Source organism: Dicentrarchus labrax, unplaced genomic scaffold, assembly GCF_905237075.1.
Source record: "Dicentrarchus labrax unplaced genomic scaffold, dlabrax2021, whole genome shotgun sequence".
Classification (NCBI taxonomy): domain Eukaryota; kingdom Metazoa; phylum Chordata; class Actinopteri; family Moronidae; genus Dicentrarchus; species Dicentrarchus labrax.
In genome coordinates this window covers 16611048-16623386 of record NW_026136710.1, presented here as the reverse complement: position 1 = coordinate 16623386, position 12339 = coordinate 16611048, and positions in this window count along the sequence as shown.

Here is a 12339-nt window from a genome sequence, read left to right as displayed (position 1 = left end):
ACAGGCAGACCTATAACAGATGGTGATATTTCCCCAGTACAACTTTTGTTCAATTTATTTTTGCTCAGTCAGAGAGACTGAGGGGAAATGACACACAAAGTTTAAATTATTTTAAAAACTGAAATGAAAAGAACTGGGGCATTTGAGAAAACATCCAGTGCTGGAGCCCCAGAAGACACCCTCCACTCCACCCATGTATTTATGGCCAGCAGTTTTTCAGCAGTATCCATTCAATGTATTTGCACTGTGTAATTGCCTCTCTATGTGGTGGCTTTCATTTTTACTGTCAGTGTCTGCCTTGAACTTGTGTTACACAAGACTCTTATCTAAGCAAGATTACAAAGTGATATAAGTTAAGAGTTATGTGATATAACTGGGGGCTTGGCCACGAAAACAACACCAAGCAATTAGTCCTGCTATACACACGCGCAAGGTGCTCATGTATTGTTGTGTTCATTTTGTCTTAATCTTCACCCTGTGTCAAATGTCCTTGATAGTTTTCATCATACATAGCCAGAGGTTTATCATATTTAGTTGTTGTTGTGTTTTTGTCAAGTTTTAGTTGACAATAAGTCATAAAAACAACTTAGTCAACTTAGTAGAAAAATTTCATTATTTTAGTATAGTTTTAGTCAATGAAAACTGTCATTTTAGTCGTTTAGTCGTCAGATGATATTGAACATTTCAGTCAATATAATAGCCAAAACCAATTTTGTTTTTCTGCCATTTTAGTCAAGCTTATTTCACATACGATTTTATCTCATCACTATCTGATGAAAAACACAGGTTGAATGATCCACAACAAGCTCACATAATGAAACACCACCACATTTGAGTTGGTTAAAAATAACTTAAAAGAGTTTTTTGTTTAGCTGTTACATTATATCATATCAGATTCCAGTGTGAACAGGTCACAGTCCTGAACTGACCCACATACACAAAAGAACAATAACGCATCATAAGATAATAGTAATTATGAGGTCTAACACCTCACTGTCCCTTTCATTGAATACCTCCATCATAGCTGACGTTCACATCTGTATTCACAGCGACTACCGCCAGAACAAAATGGGCCCAAGTATCACCTTGTTTTTTTCTCCCAAACACCGTTGTAATTGTTAAGTTTAACTTGCTTTCTGTAAAACTGTTGATGCAAATTAAATCCTAACTGTGTTCTGTCGCTGCTGATCTTAATGTGGCTAATTTCAGACCCAGCCACTCCCTCCAGTCAGTCTTCTGATTATAAAGTCACCTCACCTGCTCACCCTCCCCACTCACTTGTTTGTCATTTCCTCATTAGTTCCCAATTATATATACTGGTTATTGTGTTTGTGCCATCCTGATCCTGATCCTGTTTTTAATTTTTGTTCCAAACCTGTATTATTACTTCAGCTTAGCCCTTTTTGGACCTTGTTTGCCTGCCTAAAATGTTGGACTCTTTAACTTTTACCTTTGCCTCATAAGTCATGCGTTTGGTTTTCTATTATGTTTTTTGATCTGTGACACACTCACAGCACAGGAACTGCTGCATTGAAACAGTCTGTAATATTATGTGTCCTTTTTTTTTGTCAATAAAAATTGAGAGATTGAGAGATTTAGTTTATTTTGAAACTTTTCTTCAATTCAAAATTCTTTTTTATCATCAATATTGCCACAGTTGTCACAGTTAGAGTTTAATGATGTCGGTGTCGTTTTGTCTCATATTTGTCATGGAAAATAGTCATCATCAAACACATTTCGTCATAGTTTGTCACATCTCTTGCCAAATCAAGCAATGCAAGCTTTGAGATTTCGGGTTGAAAATAAATGGTGTGTGAACGTTTTTTTCACTCTGTGGTGTTCAAGAGAGTGATCACTCTGTCTCTCGCTGTCAATACTGCCCTGTCTGGTTCTGTCTTTCTTCTGTCCTCTGAGTAGCTTACATTGATTCAGTATAGACTGAGTGGCCATCACTTGTCAACTGACTGACTAAGCACTAACTGACCTGTGCCTCTGTATGTAAACTACTGTTATTGAACTTGTAAGGGAATATGGTAAAACAAATGTGTCTGTGCAGGCAACCAGTACTTGCAGGTTAAACAAGACAAATCATCAAAAATGCCTGAAAATGACACAAAAAATAAACTAAAAAAGCAAAATGAAATTGAGGGCTTTGTCTGATACACATGAAATAATCACTGTAAGGACATCTCACCTCATCTAACCGAAACCACACCAGCTAAGATTAAACCCAGGCTAAGCCTATCGTAAACATTGCAATTTTTTGTCAGACTGAAGTGTGAAAAGAAAAGAAGAGCAACTAGGCTGTTAATAGAGGGATCCTCTGTACAGCTGAGTCTGCAGTAGATCCTGAGACAAAACAGTAAAAGGAACAATGACGTGGGCTTTGACAATGAATAAGAAAACAAACGAGAGAAATGTGATGAGCCAGAGAGATGGGACATGAGCCAGCTAAACCAGCGCAAGCAGCTAAAGAGCAGCGGCTGGCTGATTCACTGGAAGATGAGGCTTCAGTCTGCCAGGCTACTAACCTTGTTTTCTGCCATTTGAAGTCATTGTATGACTAAGGATAATCTGCCCGCCCAGAGCAGTCTTACAGTAGTAAGGCAGGTACGCACTCATAAAAATAGCCAGCAGTCAGTGATATGAAGCATGCAGGCCAAGAAACATCTGGGTTCCCTGCAGCAGTCTGTCAGTGAATTCTGCCTAAACTAAGAAGGGCCTTTGTCAATACCAAGCTAGATGATGCCAGGGTTGATTATTTTGCTGTGAGAAAAACTGAGAGACAATCATGTATAAGTCACTGATATTGGTATTATATCAATACCAATATCTGTAGGGTTTTTTTCCATTATGTTGTCAGACACTTATAATAACAATCTGAGCCTTACAGTAACAAAAACAAGCACTTTTAGTGGATTTACATTGACAGTGCGCTATTGCCCCAAAGGATTACATTGCAGCCCAGAATATAATCTCTCGTGGCTGTGCTCTCCTTCAATACTGGACCAATCTTTGTCCCCATTAGTCACAAACAGGTTAGGTTAATTACCTTTTCCTGAGGCACTCTCATTGGAAATAACTTTCACAATTATAAGGAGTTGTTTGCACATGTTTTTTTTATGTCTTATGGTGACATAACCAGTATTGTCGATGATGGGGCCCATAACAGATGTTCAAGAGTTCAGGAAAATATGATGGTATGAAATATCGACTTGTGTGTGTAATGAGATGTATTTAAATTGGGAGCCGGCATAAACAGCGGGAATTAATGTTTAACACGTACTGTACTCACTGAGTCTACTGAGCCTGCTGCTCTCTGCCCTGTACTAATCACTAATGTCCAGTAACTGTTTTTGTTCTCTGGGTTACACAACAGTTCCCTTTCTCTCCCTCTTCCTTCTTTTGCTTTGTCACCTCTTTTGTGTTTTTTGGTTTCATCCCTCCAGCCTTTTCTTGGTTGGCTTCCTAATCATCTTCTCTTTAGTTTTCTCATTTTTGTTTTAATTCCTTTGTTCCTCTGTCTGTTCTCCTCTACACTCTCTGAAGCATATGACATAAAGCTCTTGTTTTCTTGACAGGCAAAGCAACCGTCATTGTTGTCATTCCCTTCCTCTTTTTGCCCTTGCTTCCCTCTCTGTTAGTCTATAATCTTAAAACCCTGATATACAGAGTTTGGCAAGCAGCATCAGCGTCAACATTTCAAATAAGCCCAAATGACTAGTTATATCTGCTTCTTGACTTTTGAAATCCCATTTGGAAATTGTAGTTTTATTTGTTTATTTTACTTTCTTCAACTAATTATTATTGTGTCATTTGTGTAATGAAAACATCCGTCACATTATCCTTTCATACCAATCAAAAATATTATTAGCCATGTCTGTTTTGGCTGATTCTCACCTTCTTTGCTTCTTTATTTCTTTGGTTATCTTGTCTGCCCACTTGTTAAAAAAGATGCAATGCCAAAGGCATGATATATCTTTAATAAAGACTGCAGGTGGAGTGATGTAACGCTGTCCGCTGCTGTTGTTTAACTGTTAAAACAATCTAGAAAGGTTTTGTTCTGGCTTTGACCTTTGTCTGACACTCCACATTTGCCGTTGCTCTCTGCTGTCAACTATATAAGAAACAAAATGCCGTAAAGAGATAATAGTACCTATGCCTCATGTATAACACATTTCTCCTCGTATTATTGTTGGATGTTGGTGCAAAATGGTCGGCCTATAAAGAAGCAGGTCTTATTTGATTGCATCTGACACCAAAAAACCTGACATTTACAGCTGCTGTTGTAGGAAGAAGAAATATGTCCTGCTATCTTATTCACAGGGACATGAAAATGCCAACAATAAACAACAAAATATTTTTAAGGTGAATCTTCTTCCCTGAAGACATCTCTGCTCCATTCTCACTCTACGTTGGGAACCATTCACATATTGATGAGGTAATGAGAGTCCACAGCAGAAATTGCAGCAGGTTGAAGGTCACCCGATGCACAGGTGTGTTTTTTCTCTCTATCACCTCGGACATTTCTGGCTGTGTGAGGGATGCAGGAAGAGAAAAGTCAAATTATGTGTTTGGCATGCTGTCACAGCAGCAGAGTATGAAATAGACTTGCTGGCCTTGGCGGAGCACAGAAGGATAATGCGTTTCTGAAGGCTGCCTTTGTCTTTGTTGCTGCATTAAGATTGATAAACAGTTTGCCTCCTACTCCTGCATGTTTATCACTTTGTTAATTACAGCAGAAACACCAGGACCATTTCTCATTCCTTTTTTTCCTTTAAAAGGATTTTGACAGATTTATGATCAAACTTCACTTTTCAACTTTTAATGTGAATTAATGTGATCAGTTGCACATTTCTCTCGCTGCATAAGGATTCCAATGAAACTGATTTTACATTTAAATGAATCGAACAATACACCCACATTACTTGTTATTTTGTTGGTGTGTTTGTTTTGTCCCTACAGGGTGTTTGACAAACAAAATAGGGGGTTAAACACATTCAAAGACAGACAAAAAATATCAGCTCATTGTATCCCGAGTGTGATTTTATTTGTCACACATGGTGAAGACCACAGGGTAGGTTGAAACATATGCGTTACCGCGCATTACAAATAAATCTGTGAGCAGCTCAGAGTCAGTGGACAATACATCCCTCCTTTTATGTGAGACAAAAAAGGAGCTCAAAGCCTTTCCATTCTAGATAGCGAAGACAGATTTACATTTTGGGAATTAAAATTGTAATCAGATTGTCCCCATGGGGTAAAATTGGGTTTTTCCTGCTCGCTGTGGAGAACCGCATTGATAAAACAAATTCTACAAGACAATAAATGGTACAATAAACAACAGAGAGTGGCCAGCGAGATAGCATCCACATAACAGCAGTGTGTGGACAGCACAGGTTAACAAGTGTTTGTTTAACAGCGCTATATGGCAAACAGGATAAAAGACTGTTTGTTTGTTGTTTTTACATGTAGCCCAGAGACCTCAAGGGTAATTCCAGAAGTCCTACGGCGTTCAATCTTTCCTATCTTGAGTTGACCTGCATTGAGGTTATTACTTGCACTACCTCAGTGTGTGTTTATATTTCATTAGTACTGTAGTACTGACCACTGTGTCATATTTTTTTCAAATATCTGATGGTGGAAGAAGACATATCTGTTTCCTTTCCAGATCTAACCATTTATCTTCCTCTCAAAGTGAGTGTTGAGATTTTGGGATAAAGCTACATGTTTATCCTATTTATCTCACAGACACCAATAAATATTATAATCCAACAGCCTTCTACTGTTTTATGAAGTGGAGTTAAGGGAGTGTGGGTCTGTGCTGAGCTACGGCAGCTAATATTCAGCCTCTGAAATCCATCTGTTTGCTAATTCTCTTGGTAGCTATGAAACTCCTACGTGGCCCTGTGGGGCTATCGATTGTATCTGTTTCTCTTGTCAATGTTAAAAAAAAAAAAATACACGATAATACCAACACCTGCTTCGTCAGCTCTTGTACAGATAAATTATCCTGGGGTTGGAGGAGGAGGAGGAGGAGAGCATAAAGGGGAGAATAAGGAAGCAGAGATAGACGAGGGGAAATGGAAAATGAAATGAGGGGGTGATGTAGAATAAGAAAGATGAGGATAAAGGGATGAAGATAATTGAACGTAAGAAAGCGCAGGATACAATCAGGGATGAAGAGGGAGACAGAAGGGCAGAATGAAGATGGAGGGAGAATAAAGTCTGTCTATATAATTCTTTAGAAGATATGCCATGTGACATTTAGAGTAGCTAGTCTATTAAAGTGTCCTTAAAGGCGTACTCTAATAACTTATCATTACACATCCATAAAGTTGGGGGGCATGAGAAACAGATTGGAAAAAGATTTGTTTTGTCAATGTCCTGACTTTAGTCCCTTGTATGGGAAAAGTTTCAAAAACACTGGATCCTTTACTTCCCATGATGCAACTCATTGGTGTCATTCCTTACACGGCATTCATGCAATATCGGCAAAATGAAAAGAACAGAACAGGGAATCTTGCAGTTATTATGACTTGAGAGCATTCACACAACATTTGAAGATGTTTTCCCCCAATGTTAACTTTGCAGCCACGGCAGATAAGTACAATAAATATTTAATATTTCATTTTAATGTATTACATATTTGTAGCGATTCATTTACAGTAAGAGCCTCCCAGCCTCCTAGCCTCTTGCATCTTTCAAACAACACACACACACACACACACACACACACACACACACACACACACAATATATAATAGATAGGTGAAAAACCTGAATGAATGAGCAGAGAAACACAACAAATGCAGAGGCTTTCATACAGGATTCAAGGGGTCATTGAATGGTTAGATGAGAATGAAATTAATGTGAATTAATTAAGACCTATGAAAGAATGGAGAGGGTTTGAGAGACTAGGTTTGTGTGGATTTTTCCTTTTAAATTGTCAGCCATCTGTACATTTCTGTAGTAACGGATTTACTGAAAATCACGTGTTGTATATTTATAGCAATGTCATCTTGTCAACCAATGCAGAGTTGATGTCCGGCAACAGAAAAACACATTAAAGAATTTGAAAAAAAAAACTGCAATACAGACATTTCAAAGTGTTGAAGGAATCTTTAAATGTAGCCTGATTAACTAGAAGTTGTATTCTCTATAATCTTTTGTGTACATACTCACCCTTTAATATGGCTTACTATGGCAGTATGAGCCCAAAATAAAGATCTTTTGATGTGATTTAATTGCTATAAATGGATCAAAAGGATGCAGAAATGACTGCATCACGATGCAAATCTTTAAAAGCCCTAGCTTCATACTTCATCAGGTCTGTACACAAGACAAGCAAACAACTTAAAATTGAAATTCTTGTTTTGTGAATGGAGTTTGCATCAAACAGGGCTATGCCAACTTAGGTCATAGTAAAGTAAAACCGATAGCAAGAAACAAATAACATATATTTCAGCCCAACTTCTTCTCTTACTTTTCTCCAAGCAATGTCCTTTTTTGTCCAATCTCTGTATTAATGTGAAGTAGAATCATAGAGAGACAGCTACCAGTGGGCGTGGCACCTCCGTGGCTCAGCACACAGGTTGAGAAGTTAGAGTGATAAACCCACTTTTTGCCAGTAAACAGCTCCAGATCAGAGCAGAATCCGGTGTGACTACGGGTGCTTATTGCTCCAGAAGCTCCGGCTCTGCCCCCGTCTCTCTTCAGCAGAGCAATCTAGCGGCAAGCAGCAGCTCTGTCTCTCAGGTCCTTACCACACAATACTGCAAAGCCCCATGATATGCACAAATCTTTCACTCAAAGTTGAATATTTTCAACTTGCGCAAGTGGAGCAACTTTTGTCAACAAACAGTTCATATAATTTGACAGCATGTTTAACAACTAGCTAGCTCTACAGACTTGCCATTGTCCCCAAATCAATATAAAACATTTTTAGGAAAATGAAAGAGTTTGTGTTCTGATGGCCACAGCCTGAAGTAGTGAGTTGAAAAGCAAATGGGATGTGACTATCAGTAAGTTCAGAGGGGTTTTGTAGGGGCTTGTGTGTTAGTTGCCATCCTATGGTGTTTAGAGGATGAGGCACCAAAGGACTACACACTGTATTTTTGAGATATTCAGACTTTGTTTTCTGTCAATATATATTATAGTATTCAGCCAGACCGTGGTATACACATCAGTAATGCACAGATTTATTATTCATTTATTTATTAATGTTACCTGTAATGTGTTTTGTGCATCATGGTTGCTTGTTAAAAGTCTCTTACTGCCCCTCTATTGCTCCACACCAAGGAGACATCACTATATAGAATAATGAAGTAGGTCCACAACATGGGGTTTTCCATGGTTTCTGCACAGTTTAAGTAATACCACTGCCTCTGGGGTGTGTCTTGTTTTCTTTTCTTGTTTTTTTGTATTCCTTGTCATACTAGAGAGTCTCCCTATGCCATGAAAACTGTCGTTCTTTGTTCATTTTCATAACACCAGCCATGCGCAACTGTGAAAGTTTTAAGCCTTGTTTGAAGTCTGCTGCTGGTCTGATTTAAAATGGAGCTCCAAGGCAGAATGAAGTCATGGTTGGCCTGAAAATCTTTAACAGAAGAGAATGATGCATTCAAGAAAGTTTGATTTCACAAAGTTTATTTAAATAGATACATAATACACAAGCTGAATTGTTGCTGACTTTTTAGAAAGTTTATGTCAAACTGCTGTGGTGGTGTTCTAATCATGTTTTGGTTGCATTTTAATCATAGTTTTTACTCACTAAAGAGCCTCCCAATGTCAAGAAAAAAACTATTTTCTGTTTACTTCCATTACACCACTGCTGCGTGGTTGCAGGGGCCAACTGTGCAAGTTTTCAGCTTCATTTGAGCTCCGCTGCCAATCTGAATTGAAATAACGCTCCAAGGCAGAAATAACTCGTGGTTGGTCTGGGAACAACAAAAAACATGTACAAATGATACACACATGGGAAAGTTTGATTTTAAGTTCACGGCTGTTAAGTTGCCTTCTCAGATAGAAAGAGAAATCCCTGGTACCGTCTCTCCAAATTTGAGTACAGTAAGGTGATCTGACTGGATGGTGTCTGATAAGGTCTGATAGCTGGTGAGCTTGGCCTTTTCTAAGCCTTACTGTACATCTCCAAAAAGATTTTGCAAAAGTGAAAAAGTTAATCTAAAATGATCATTTTCCTATTGATTTCAATGTGCTACATCAGAACATATATCACTTCCTGTGTGACATCTCTGCTTTGAACAGACTGTATTTGCATTAAGGTCACGCTAGCCTATACAGAGCAATAAAACTGCAGCAACAACATGCAAATAATATACAATTATGATACTTTAAATTAAGTCAAAGCTCTACTTATCCATATATTCATAGTAGTTGCATTTAAAACAGGTTGTGACACAGATAAATATTACCAACCTCAGGCTTTTTGGTCTTCAGCCCTGAATGTTTTCTCAATAGCCCCAATATTTTAGGCTTTAATATAACTTCAAGTTTGTGTAATTTCCCCTCAGTCTGTCTGACTGGGCCAGAAAATCAATGGAGCAAAAGTTCTATTACTGGGAAAATGTCACCATCAAATAGGTCTGCACTAACATTGTCATTGAGGGTTGTTGTCTTGTGTGCGTTATGTTTTTTGTTCAGTCATGTAACCTCAGTGAGCAAGCTTGCTAGTGAGTTAGCTAGCTCGCTTATGGACTATGGACATTAAAGAGGAGATAACAAAGCTACATTCAGTAACATTCAGTCTGTGAAGTCTGATCTGGAATAGGTCAAAAAAAGGTTAGTGATTAGTAAGATTAGTAATACTGTTATAATAATACTATGCCAAATTCCTATCCTTCCTATGTTATGTAACTTAAAAATAATAACATAACACAATTTTTTAATCTTAATCGAATTGAATTTTAGGTAAAATAAAATATTCAACATTTGTTGTTTTATTAATTTATAATAATAAAGAAAGAGAACAATTATGGACAAAATAGGATGAAGGCTCTACAGGGGGATTTTTATCCTGGGGAACTTTCATGTTTTTCCCAAGTTGCTATTGCAACTTTATAACTTGATATGTCAGATCTGTGGTTTAAAGGTCCAGTGTGTAACATTTAGGAAGATATAGTTCTCCTTCGCGCTTGGAAGGGTAGAGTGAAGCGATGGAGTGGCGATCTGTAATTACATCACTAGATGCCACCAAATCCTACACACTGGACCTTTAAGTTGAAGTGGTGAGCAAAGTGCAAATGGAGCATGGCGGATCAGAGTGCATAGATGGAGTGTGGGGATGTGTCAGAGCCTCATAAAAAGAGGCACTGAAGCTATAAACTGGAACAAATTGCAGGAACATCCTACAATATAATGCAATCCAATACAATGGTCCTGAAATAAACAACCTTATATAACATTAAATTCCTACTGAGATTGTGCCAGACAGGTCATGATATGATATATTTCTGAGGCTGCAGTTTGCAGAGGATGGATGTTTGAAATTATTTTCTTTCAAATTCAAATGAAGTCACCCTGTGGTGTCCTCACATCCCGATGCCACACCCTCCTTCCTCTTAAGTTTCTCCCTGCTCTCTTGCCTCCTTTTCTATCCCTTTCTTCCCTCTTTCTCATTTTAGGATCTCTAGCACCAAGTGAGGTGATAGATTAGTAGGAGAGAGGCTCGCTCACGCCTTCTTCTAATTGGAGTCTACTGAGCTGCTCTGCCTGCATCTATCTCAGGGGAAAGGAAAAGAGAAGTTCTGGTTCAAAATTCTTTAAAAAAATGTAATGTCATCTTGACTGTCACAACCTCAGTGAACTGAAAAGGTCAGCATTTCAGAGGTGCAAATCAGACCAGAGTGATTGACAGTATTATGCCTGTGTGAAAGATAGTTTTTTTGGTTTTATTTTTAGCAATAGCATACTGTACTGGTTATGTTACACAACGTAGTGCACAACCACACAGTCCTGATGAAGCTGATTAGCTAGCTGAATGTTAAACTCTTGTAAGTTATCACTTTCAATACAATCTTGTAATGCTTTTCAAGTTATCATACTAGTTTCCTACCTAAACTTTAAATAATGCTTACTGTTGCCAAAACATCAGCTTAGATTAAAGTCTACAATACATATTTGTCATTGTCATCGTTTTTTTCTTTTTCTTGCAAATTTTGATGGTTTTCTAAACTAAAATTCATCAAGACATTGTGAGCATTAAAGTACACCTCAATAACTAGAGAAACTAGAATTCCATGTTATTTTGTATTCCCTCAAGAAAAGCTTCAGTGGTAGCATATACACTCTGACCATAGTCCACAGGTCACTCATTGAGAGTGTCATATGTCATATAACATTGTCTCATGGTGCCCTCTCAGTTAGACACAGGAGAAATCTGTACCAGATAGACAACCAGCCAGCAAGATCAGTGAAAATGAACAATTGCAAATCCAGAACCTCTACAACTGGTCCATAACCAAATAGGCAACCCAGGTCTATAATGACCCCACCCTCCCCCTTTGCTGAACATTCCAGCTGATGCCATCTGGCAGAAGACTCAAGGTCCCACTAGCCATGAAAAATGGGTACAAGAAGTAATCTGTGCCCTCTTCTGTGACCATTCTGAAAAGAGACATAATAAAATATGTGCTGCTGCTGAAAATGTATTTATTTTATCTTCCCTTTACTGTCTGTTTTACACTGTTTTGCCATCTTATAATGTAGGTTTCTTATCTATCTTATCTTACAAACATTCATGTTCCCCAGTGGATGGAGCCTGGTGATTTTGGTGATGCTCTGACTTCCTCTAGCACCACCAGCAGGTTGAATTTTCTTTTTCTTGTGAAATGTCTCAGCAGTTATTGGATTGATTGCAGCAGAAGTTTGGTACACATGTTCATGACCACAGGATGAATTATAATAACTTTGGTGATTCATTAGCCCGAGTGGGCCAGTATTCTAATTATGAAATTAAATTCCCACCAGCCTAAATTTTACTTGTCAAAATGCAAACATGCTAAACAATGATGGTGATAATGATAAACATTATACCTGTTAAACAGCAGCATGTAAACACTGTCATTAGCATTCTTAAGTCAGCATATTATGTCATAGCATCGCTGTGCCTAAACATAGCCTCTCAGAGCGACTAGCACGGCTGTAGTCTTTATCATGTTATGTGTTTAATGACAAATATCACATTTCATGGAAAAATACTTTTAAATCACATATTTGAGTAATTTAGGGGGTTCAGGATACTTGTTAAATTGTAAAATCCATTAAAAAGACATCAGGCATGTGTGTGCAGGTGTATAGTAAGTTTGAACAACCCACCAT